Source organism: Canis lupus, chromosome 16, assembly GCF_003254725.2.
Source record: "Canis lupus dingo isolate Sandy chromosome 16, ASM325472v2, whole genome shotgun sequence".
Taxonomy (NCBI): Eukaryota; Metazoa; Chordata; class Mammalia; order Carnivora; family Canidae; genus Canis; species Canis lupus.
In genome coordinates, this window is record NC_064258.1 from 29,510,043 (window position 1) to 29,522,311 (window position 12,269).

Consider the following 12,269-nt stretch of genomic DNA (forward strand, 5'->3'; position numbering starts at 1 on the left):
AGCATAGACATTTTCATAATATCAATTCTTCCAATCCGTAAGCACGGAATATTTTTCCATCTCTTTGTGTCTTCCTCAATTTCTTTCAGAAGTGTTCTGTGGTTTTTAGGGTATAGATCCTTTGGTTAAGTTTATCTCCAGGTATCTTATGCTTTTGGGCACACTTGTAAATGGGATTGATTCCTTAATTTCTCTTTCTTCAGTCTCATTGTTAGTGTATAAAAATGCCACTGACTTCTGGGCATTGATTTTGTATCCTGCCACACTGCCAAATTACTGTAAGAGTTCAGAAATCTTGGGGTGGAGTCTTTTGGGTTTTCCACATACAGTATCATGTCATCTGCAAAGAGGGAGAGTTTGACTTCTTCTTTGCCAATTTGAATGCCTTTTACTTCTTTTTGTTGCCTGATTCCTGAAGCTAAGACTTCTAGTACTATGTTGAAGAGCAGTGGTGAGAATGGACATCCCTGTCATGTTCCTGATCTTAGGGGAAAGGCTCTTAGTGTTTCCCCATCGAGAATTATAATTGCTGTGGGCTTTTCATAGATGGCTTTTAAGATGCTAAGGAATGTTCCCTCTATCCCTACACTCCATAGAGTTTTGAACAGGAATGGATGCTGCATTTTGTCAAAGCTTTCTCTACATCTATTGAGAGGATCATATGGTTCTTGTTTTTTCTCCTGTTGATATGATCTATCACATTGATTGCTTTATGAGTGTTGAACCACCCTTGCATCTGGGGATAAATCTCACTAATTCATGGTGAATAATCTTCTCATTTACTATTGATTCCTATTGGCTAGTATCTTGTTGAGAATTTTTGCATCTGTGTTCATCAGGGATATTGGTATTCCCTTTTTGGGTGGGGTCTTTGGTATCTGGTTTTGGAATTAAGGTGATAGGCTTTATGAAATGCTTTTGGAAGTATTCCATCCCTTTCTATCTTTTGGAACAGCTTTAGTAGAATAGATATGGTTTCTTCTTTAAACATTTGATAGAATTCCCATGGGAAGCCATCTGGCCCTGGACTTTAGTGTCTTGGGAGGTTTTTGATGACTGCTTCAATTTCCTCCCTGGTGATTGGTCTGTTCAGGTTTTCTATTTCTTCCAGTTCCAGTTTTGATAGTTTGTGGTTTTCCAGAAATGCGCCCCCATCTTCTAGATTGCCTAATTCATTGGTGTATAGCTGCTATAGTAATATGTCTTTAAAATCTTTTTTATTTCCTTGGTATTGGTTGTGATCTCTCTTTTTTCATTTGTGATTTTATTAATTTGAGTCTTTTTAATAAGGCTACTACTGGTTTATCTATCTTTTTAATACTTTCAAAGAACCAACTCCTGGTTTTGTTGATTTGTGCTACAGTCTTTCTGGTTTCTGTTTCATTGAGTTCTGCTTGAATCTTTATTAACTCTCTTCTTCCACTTGGTGTAGACTTATTTCTGTTCCTTCTCCAGTTCCTTTAGGTGCGAGGTTAGTTTGTGTATTTGAGGTTTTTCCAATTTTTTTGAGGGATGCTTGTATTGTGTTGTATCTCCCACTCTGGACTGCTTTTGCTGTATCCCAAAGATTTTGAACAGTTGTATCTTCATTTTCATTAGTTTCCTTGAATCTTTTGAATTCTTCTCTAATTTCCTGGTTGACTCATTCACCTTTTAGCAGGATGCTTTTTAACCTCCATGTGTTTGAATTTCTTCCAAATTTCTCCTGGTGACTGAGTTCAAGTTTCCAAGCATTGTGGTCTGAAAATATGCAGGGGATAATCCCAATCTTTTGGCATCGGTTGAGACCTGATTTGTGACACAGTATGTGGTCTTTTCTGGAGAAAGTTCCATGTGCACCTGAGAAGAATGTGTATTCAGTTACATTTGGATGCAAAGTTCTGTATATATCTGTGAAATGCATCTGGTCCAGTGTATCATTTAAAGCTCTTGTTTCCTTGGAGATGTTGTGCTTAGAAGATCTGTCATTTGCAGAAAGTGCCATGTTGAAGTCCCCCAATATAAGTGTATTATTATCTAAGTATGTCTTTACTTTGTTATTAATTGATTGATATACTTGGCAGCTCCCACATCAGGGGCATAAATATTCATGATTGCTGGGTCTTCTTGTTGGATAGACCCTTTAAGTATGATATAGTGTCCCTCTTCATCTCTTACTATAGTCTGTGGGACAAAGTTTAATTTATCCGATATGAGGATTGCTACCCTAGCTTTCTTTTGAGGACCATTTGAATGGTGAATTGTCTCTAACCTTTCATTTTCAGGCTGGAGGTGTCCTTAGGTCTTAAATGAGTCTCTAGTAGACAGCAAAGAGATGGTCTTGCTTTTTTATCTAGTCTGAAACCCTGTGTCTTTTGATGGGGACATTTAGCCCATTCACATTCAGAGTTACTATTGAAAGATATGAATTTAGTGTCATTGTAATACTTATTCAGTCCCCGTTTTTGTGGCTTATTTCTTTGGGCTTCCTCTTTTTTTTTTTTTTTTTTTTTTTGCAGAGCCCTCTTCAATATTTATTGCATAGCTGGTTTGGTGGTCACCTATTCTTTCAGTTTCTGCCTATCTTGGTAGCTCTTTATCTCTCCTTCTATTCTGAATGAGAGCCTTGCTGGATAAAGTATACTTGGCCTCAGGTTCTTCTCATTTAGGATCCTGACTATATCCTGCCAGCCCTTTCTGGCCTGCCTTGTCTCTGTGGAGAGGTCTGCTGTTATCTAATATTTCTCCCCATCTATATTAGGGATCTCTTGTCTCTTGCTGCTTTAAAGATTTTCTCTTTATCTTTGGAATTTTCAAGTTTCACTGTTAAATGTTGAGGTGTTGAACGTTTTTTATTGGTTTTTTGGGGGGATCTCTATCTCCTCTATCTGAATGCCTGTTTCCTTCCCTAAATTAGGGAAGTTCTCAGCTATGATTTGTTCAAATATGCTTTCTGGCCCTCTGGTCCTCTGGCCCTCTCGGCAGTCTCAGGGACCCCAATTATACGTAGATTTTTCCTTCTGAGGCTATCATTTATTTTCCCTTAGCCTTTCCTCATGGTCTTTTGTTTTTCTCAGCTTCCCTCCTTGCCTTCAACTTGTCTTCTATGTCACTCACTCTTTCTTCTACCTCATCAGCCCTCATTGTGAGGACCTCCAGTTTGGATTGCATCTCATTTAATTGATTTTTAATTTTGTCCTGGTTAGATCTAAATTCTGCAGTCATGAAGTCTCTTGATTCCTTTATGACTTTTTCCAGAGCCAACAGTAGCTTTATAATTGTGCTTCTGAATTGGCTTTCTGACATCGAATTGCAATCCAAATTCTATAACTCTGTGGCAGAGTACTGTTTCTGATTCTTTCTTTTGTGATGAGTTCTTCCTTCTACTCATTTTGTTCAGTGTAGAGTGGCTGTATGAGTGGGCTGAATCAAGAATATCAACCACGACTTAAGAAAATTTCTCCCTAGATGATTCTGCTGAGGTCAGAGACCAAAAATTGAAAATATAGATCAGGATGATATAAAACAAAAGAACCACTAAGGTGTAAAACAAATTTTTACACAAAGTAGTAAAAAATAAAAGTCCAAGAATCCCAAAGAAGAAGAGAAAAGAAAAAAAAATAAGTGAGAAGAAAAGAAAAAAAAAGGTGGTACTGGGAGATGGTGGTGGTTAGGAACTTGTAGTGGAGGGAGAATATAGTCTGCCTGAACGGTTCTATAGGGTGATCCTCTTGTTTCTGAGTATATTAAGTTCTGTATTTTAGAAGATGCTCAGTCCCAAATTTATGTAAACCAGAGATACTTGTAGAGGGCCCCAACCTTGGCCACCAAAACATAAATGAGATAAAAGAGGGAGGCAGAATGGGAATGAGGAATCTCACAAAAGGAACCAGCACCATATACCATTTGGTTCTGTGTGCATACTGCTCATATTTTAGAAACTATTAACTTCCACCATTGTAGAACAAAATGAGGCAGAGAAAACAAAAACCGAAACAAATAACATATCTTATGTCTCCCAAATGTTAGTTGAGTATGTTGAATGGAATCTAGAAGTGGAAAATATATCTAGGACCTGTAATTGTAGAAATATGAAAGTCAAAAAGGAAGAAACTTAAAAATGAAGAGGTGGTAAAATATTGTAGTTAAGGTGAGGAAAGAGAAAAAAATGGAAATTTACAGTCTGATCTAAAAACGAGTTGTCCTGGAAAACGGAAGGAAAGAAAAAAAAAGGGGGGGATGGGTATCTTCTGGTTCTATATACTCTCAATCCCTCAACTTCCCCTGGAGACTTCCAGTGCTGCTCAGTCAAGAACTTGCTCTTCCCCTGTCCTTCCAGCTGGTCTTCTGGGGGAGGGGTCTGCTGTGATGATTCTCAGGTGTGTGCACCTGGGGAAGCTGTCCCGCCCCATGCCAGGTGCACGGCTCAGTGGGAGCTGTTTATCCTGCGAGGCCCCTGTTCCCTGGCGACCCCACCCGGTACCAGGCACCCGGTGACACAAGGAGGAACAGCCACACTGGCGGTGGCCAGGTCTCCAGCCCTGGAGTCAGTTCCCCCAGTGACTACCGCAGCTCCCAGTCCTCCCTGGCCTGGATGTTCCGGGGGCGGGGGTGCTGACCACAGCTTGCGGGCGCCGGGCGGCAGGAGAGTCCTCGCTGTCCCGGGGAGAGCGCAGGATCCTGGGCGGTGTCCCCCATCGCCCTGGGATCCGGGGCCTGTGCTGCTGGAATCGCGCTCTGGGGCCGCGGCTCCCGAAGGCAGCAGGGCCCAGACCCTCCGCCCGGAGCCGCGGCCTGAGCTGCTCCGCAGGCCCCGCCGGGCGCGCTCCAGCCCTTGACCGCGCTTGGCCTGGGGTCTGTGGCGCCCTCTCCCCCTGGGCGCACCTCCTCTGTTAGTGACCCCGGCAACCTGGGGGCTCCACTGCCCCTCCTGCCGTCCTGCGCGAGCTCCCTGCTAAGCACCTTTCTGATCCGGAAGAATCTGGGGCGGAGTTTTAAAATTCCTGCTTCTCCAGGACTGGGCTCTCCTGTCCCGGGGGCTTTGGCCGCTGGGCCTTAGCCCGGCTCCTCGCGGGGCCCCTCCCCCACTGGATTCTTTTTTATTTTTATTCTTCCGTCCTCCTACCTTGTTAGAAGCGAAAACCCTTCTCTCTGTAGCATTCCAGCTGTTCTCTCTTTAAACCTCAGGTCAAATTCGTAGGTTTTCAGGATGATTTGAAAGTTATCTAGGTGAGTTGTTGGGACCAGGTGACTTGGGGACTCTGCACCTCTGCCATCTTCTTGAACCCTGGAAACTGATAATTTAATCATAAAATTTATTTTAAAAAGTCTAAGTCCCAAGAAGAGACAAGACAAACTTTAAAAGACAAAAAAACAAAAAAAAGTTGAGTACTTTCTACAACAGATATTAAAACTTAGCATGAAGCTACGTAATTAAACTAGTGTGTTATTAGTGTGAAGAAAGACAGCAGGATGTTGAAATAAATTAAAGAGTCCAAAAAGAGACCTATATGTAGTTACTTGATTTATTAAAAAATTGCCACTGCAAAGAAATGGGAGAAAAGTTTTTTTTTTTTCCAGTAAATGGTGTAAGGTTAATTAGATTTTCATATGGAAAAAAATGTATCTTAACCCCTACTACACACTATGCACAAAAATCAATTTTAGATGAATTGTACATCTGAATGTGAAAGATAACATGATTAATCCTTTTGTAGAAAACATAGGAAAATAATTTCATGATCTTAGAGTAGGCAAAGATTTCTTAAATAGAACAGAAAAAGTGCTTATTTTAAAATAATTGATTTATAAAAAGAAACCTATTAAAATTAAGAACTTTTATTCATCAAATATATATTTAAAAATAAAAAGGCAAGCCACAGAGTGGGGAGAAATATTTGTAATATAAAATTCCATCAAAAGATTCCTATCCAGAATATATAAAAATCCTAGGCAAAGCAGTAAGAAAAAAAAATCAATAGAGGAAAAATGGACATTATTTTTAAAGAGGCAGTTCACAAAAGAGTGATCCATGTGGTAAATAAATATATCTAAAGGTGTTCAATTTTGTTAGCTATTATGGAATGCAAATTAAAAGTACCATAGCACACTCACCATAATTGCTAAAATGGAATCTTAAATGTTGTCAAGAATGTGTAAACACTGGAACTCTCATATACTGAGAGTGTAAACTACAGCAATCATTTTAGGAAGCTGTTTCGCAATGTCTACTGAAGCTGAATGCATGCATGTCCCAGCACCTAGCATCTTCATACATATGTATATATCCAGTAGATAACACACACATGATCATGAATATTCATAGTAACATGATTTGAATACCTTTAAACTGCAAAAAAAACCTAAATGTCTATCAGCAGTAAGATAAATAAGTGATGTTATAATACTATACAACAAGCAGAGTGAACAAGCTACTTCACAAGCAACAGGAGTGAATGTCACAAACATGATGAAGAACTAAGCCAGCTACAAAAAAAAAAGAGTGCACTGTATCCTTCCATTTAGATGAAGTTCAAAAGCAAGCAAAGCCAATATATATTCGTTCTTAGTAGTTAATTTGTGGAAAAGTACTTATCGAGATGGGACACAAAAAGGCTTCTGAGGTGCACAAAATTTTCTCTTTTTTGATCTGGATGGTAGTTACATAGAGGTATTCAATTTGTGTTTATCCAGCTAGATACTTATGACTCATGGGCATTTTTGTATGCCTGTTATATTTCAATAAAGTGTTTACTTATAAAAATATTGGCTCTGTGACTTATTAGCTTTTTGTTCTTCAGAAAATCACTTATAGTCTGTATCTTATTTCTCTCATCTCTAAAACAGAGGTGAATGAATAACTATTCCACATTGTATAAAATGAGATTTTGGAAGGTGGGGGTCTCTGTTTCTCTTTCAAGTATGCTGTGGTCTATTCGTCAATATGTTGTCACTCGTAGGGATAGGATGGTGAGCCACACAGCTTCTCTGCCTTGAATGAAATTGCATTTTGTTTGTTTGGACAAGGATCACATTTGTTTGAACCAGGGTTCAACTTTCACTTTAAATCTCCACACAGAGCATTGCTTTAAAAAAAGTGGTAAAGATTGGTAAAATTCATATTTGATGAAGACAAAGATGACATGAATTTTACCTTTGAGTCTCCACCATTTCTCCTTTAGATCAGTAAAATGGAGAGAGTATGGATAAGGTAGCTGGGATAAAGTTGAGAGCAAACAATCTTGTCATTTAATGTGTTTAAGAAGCTTAGAAATGTTGATAGCACCGGTTTTCTTCAAGCCTAATCTTTGTAGTGTTTTACTTTCTTTCTTGTTTTTTTGATCATTCAGCAAGGACCCAACTTTCAAATACAGTCACTTGTACATTCCCACTCAAGATGCAGCTTCCAGCCACTTTGCCGGTGACTTTCCTGACCAGTCCCCAGTGCTCATGGTACATATCTTTCCTTGCCTTGGCTTCAACCTGAAGAGAAACTTGTAAATTGTTACATTTCTAAGGCAACTTTTTAGAGGGTTTTGGGTCTCAATAGGAATCTGTACACCATTCCTGTACACCACAGAAATCTCAACAGGAATCTGTACACTGTACCTAGCACTGATAATAGAACACCATGGTGTATGAGTAAAGGAATGAAGAGAAAATAATCTTTCCTTTTTGACACCTGGGAAATTGGCACAGCTACCAAAACATGTGGCTTTTTTTTTTTTTTTTTTTAAGAGAGAGAGAGCACAAGCAGGGGTGGGAGGAGCAGGGAGAGAGGAAGAGAGAATCTTAAGCAGATTTCACACTGAGCAACAGCCCAGGAAACACTCAATGTCAGGACCCTGAGAATACCACCTGAGCTTGAACCAGGAATTTAGGCTTAACCGACTGTGCCACCCAGTCACTGCCAAAGCATGTGGATTCTGATTAATCTTAGAACTGGCCTAACATTAGGGGCTCCTGAGTGGCTCAGTTGGTTGAACATCTGCCTTCGACTCAAGTCACTATCCCCGGGTCCTGGGATCGAGCCCTTCATGGGGTTCTCTATTTAGTGGGAAGCCTGCTTCTCCCTCTTCTTCTGCTTGTGCTTCCCAACTCTCTCTATCAAATAAATAAATAAAACCTTAAAAAAAAAGAAATAGGCTAGTTTTGCTTCCATTTCCCTAAGGAACATGGAACATTCAGGAACTTTTGACTCTCAATCAGCATTCAAGGTAGGTAAAAAGGGAAGATGTTTGGGAGAGAACTTAAACTCCTGAGCTCAGTAATGCTAAATTATTGTGTATCATTAAAGATGATCAAAAGCCTTCCTTACCAGAAACAATTTGACTTCACACAGAAGAGATTCTACTTCCCTAATATACCTCTCACATTATGAAATGTAGACATGAGAAAACATCCTTTAGTCAGAGTTAGTCTTATAGTCTTATATAGTTATATAGTTAGTCTTATAGCTTTGCCCTAGATTTTGTCAACTCTGTCGTGGTTGAGCAGTGACATACAAAGGCAATTGCCCCAGAAAGTAGAAAGTAGATCTTTTCGTATTATACTTAATACCAGTGATGACTCTGCAGCATCTCTCTCAATAACAATCATAGTAGTAAGATCTTAGTACGTATTAAGTGCTTGCTATGTGTCAGATGCCATTCAGAGATTTCTTATCTGAAATCATTTATTCTTCACAATGTTCCTATATGATGCACTTGTTTTAAAAAAATTTTATTTACTTATTTATTAGAGAGAGAGCACAAACATCGGGGAGGATCAGAGGAAGAGGGACAAGCAGACTCCATGCTGAGCATGGAGCCCTAAGCCAGACTCAATCCCACGACCCTGAGATCATGACCTGAGCCAAAAATCAAGAGTCGGACACTCTACCAACTGAGCTACCCAGGTGCCCCCATGATGCACTTTTTAACAAAGCTTTATTGTGATGTAATTGACATACAGTAAATTGTACATATTTCAAGGGTAAGATATGACATATGTAAACATTCATGAACTCAACATCACAATTAAAAATTTTTAAAAAATCGATCACCTCCAAAAGTTTTCTCATGCTCTTTGTAGTTCCTCCTTCCTATGTCTCCTACTTCGATCCCTGTCCAACCAATTGTGCTAAGTGCTAAGGTTTTACTCTTTAGGTTTTCCATTTTTTTTCTGCTTGTGCATTGTTCCTATGCAGTCCCCTCTGGATGAGTTGTGAAGTCATATTTGTCCATGCAAAGATGCTGGCATATGCTGCACTGGAAAGGTCCACTGTCACCATGGCAACTCATATGCAAAGCATACATCACTTCATCCAGAAAGACAATGCCACAGTGAACATATTTTGTTGAAAGTTCATCTTGAGTACTTCTATCAACTTTCTCTGTTTTTACTACATTCAAGGGACCTTCACTTTTTACATTTGACGGTTCCTTCAGTTTCTCCTTGGAGGCACCTTTTGCACTTGGCCCAGGTCTGGAATGCTTGATTGCCAAATCTAGAGGAATGTCATTGTCTGATCCAACACCTGAAAAATGAGGAGGCAGATTGAAGGTGGGATAAGGCACATAGTTTTGGCAAGGATTTGGTAGGCCAGGCACGTGCCTTCTGCTTTCTGTCACTATAAATCACTTTGCACTTTCTAGAGTTTCACATGAATCCTATAGTTTCACATGAATCATATAGTTTTGGGGATGGTCTAGCTTATTTCACTCAGCCTAAGTATTTTGAGATTCATTCATGTTGTTGTAGGTATTTGTAGATTACCTTTATTACTGAGTAGTACTCCATTGACGGAGTGGATGTACCACATTTTATTTATGTATGTATCTGTTGATCTATATTTGGATTGTTTCCAGTTGTAGGTTGTTACAAATCAGGCTGCTATGAATATTTGTATATAAGTATTTTTGTACACATATATTTCTATTTTTCTTGGATAAATATCTAGTAGCCAAATAATTGGATCATATGATTTATCCATTTAGAACACCGCCAAATTGTTTTATGAAATAGTTGTACATTTCAGTATAGAATTTTACTTTGTTTCAATGTATGAGAATTCTAGTTACTCTACTTCATTGCCAATACTTATTACTGCCTGTCTTTTTAATTTTATTGTTATTATTATTATTTTTTCATTATAGTTATTTTGTTAGGTATGTTGTAGTATCTCACTGGTTTTAATTTGCATTTTCCTAATGACTACTGATACTGGGTGTGTTTCCATGTGCCTATTTGGTGAGTTGTCTGCTCAGATCTTTTGCCCATTTTTGGGCAAAAGGGGGTTGTTTATTGTATGGAGTGTAAGGTATATGGAGTGCTCTGGAACATAAGCAAACAAACCCTAGTTATAAACAGAAACTTACATTAGGGATATAAGCTATCCAGCTTAACATATTATTATTTTACCCTCATTCTTCTCTAAATGTAGGTAATTCAATGGATTTCATAACATAAATGACAGCATTTCTTAGTTGGCCCTTCCCTTAGACAAGGTTGAGCCTGAGACTTTTACTGTAGAAAAATACTGAATGGGAAGAATAGGATTTTTGTTGTATAGGATTAAGTTCAAGTATTGATTCTACCACATGTTAGTTGTGTCACATTTGTCTCTGAGTCTTAGTTTCCTTATTTGGGCACTTGGGGTTGAACATGAGGGTAGTAATGTCTCCCTTACAAGGCTGTCATGAGGATCAAAGGCTCTAAGAACAAAAGTAGATACCCAGAACTTGTTTTACATTTCCTTCTCTTTCTTTCTTTCTTTCTTTCTTTCTTTCTTTCTTTCTTTCTTTCTTTCTTTCTTTCTTTCTTTCTTCATTCTGTAACTTAAGTTGGAGACAAGGCAGAGATGTGTGTAGAGCTTGAGAAAACAAATATATGACATTCTTTGGGGGATTCTTTTAAACGCTCTTTAAGTATATGCCTTTATTCTGCCTAACTATAGGTTAGCAATGAGCAAAAAGAAGTTGGTACTGCCTCTGTGTCAGATTTTGTGTAAGTCAGCACAGGGAATATCTTCCTTTAATGCTTGAAGCCTACTTAGGGACCCAGACTATTTCCAGATAATTCTTCTTTTTTATCATTTCAAGTTTACGAAATGTTTTCTGGGAAACAAAGGATCTCCTTTGGCTAATGCTGAATGATGTTGATGTTTTTATGAAATATGGAGATGATATTGTTTGCTAGATTTGGGTGGGGAGTAGACTGGGAAATTGGGATTTGAGGCTCCTCAATAGTGCTAAGTATTTGTAATGCATTTAAATCTATTCCAAAGTACTTTGTGGTAGACTATATTATTGTCTCATAAGTATTTATTCATTCCTTAAGCCTTGTTTCCCTGTGATTAGAATACCTTTCTATGTGGTATTTTTCTGACACCAAATATGTCATTTCAGGTCTGCAATTCTTCAACACTGACTGGGTGTCCAACAATTTGATTCAATTCTGGCGGTAACTACCCATAATTAGTGCTGACCCCACAGGGCCCAGTCCCTCAAAACTGTCTCCATTTCAGATGTCAGCTACCCACACTTCTGGATGCTAAATTGAATCAATTGAGGGTTCAAACACCCCATCTCAAGTTACAATAATTTGCTAGAAGGATTCATAGAATTCAGGAAAGTGCTTTAGTTATGTTACTGGTTTATCATAAGGATACAATAATCCTTATATCAACTGGAAGAGATGCATAGGTCAAGGTGGGAGTGGGGAGGCATAGAGAACTTCGTGCCTCATAACATATCAATGTATTCATCAACCCAAAAACTTTCTAAACTCCATCACAGGAGCTTTTATGGAGGTTTCATCATATAGGCAAAAATGATTAAATTATTGGACTTTGGTGATTGAACTCAATTTCCAGTCCCTCTTCTCTCATGGAGGATAGAGCTGAAAGTTCTGCCCTGTATTCTCACTGTTGGTTTTTCATGTGACAATGACCCATCTAAAACTACCTAGGACTCCTTGCCTCATGAGTCATCTCATCAGCATACAAAAGACAGTAAATTATGAGAGTTTGAAGAACTCTATGGCAGGAACTAGGAACAAAGGCCAAACACTTATTTATTATTATACCATATTTTCAATGCCCCATTGACATTGGGCTTGGTCATGTGACTTGCTTGGAACAATGAAATATGGGCAGGGGTAACATTATTTCTGCTCCAAATGAAGCATTTAAGAGGAATTCTACATTTCTGTTTATCCTCTTGAACTTCTCTCCACTATCACCAGAAGAGCATGCCCCAGAGAGTGACTGCTCCCTGAGTGCTCCTTGAGGTTCCAAGAATATGACTAGC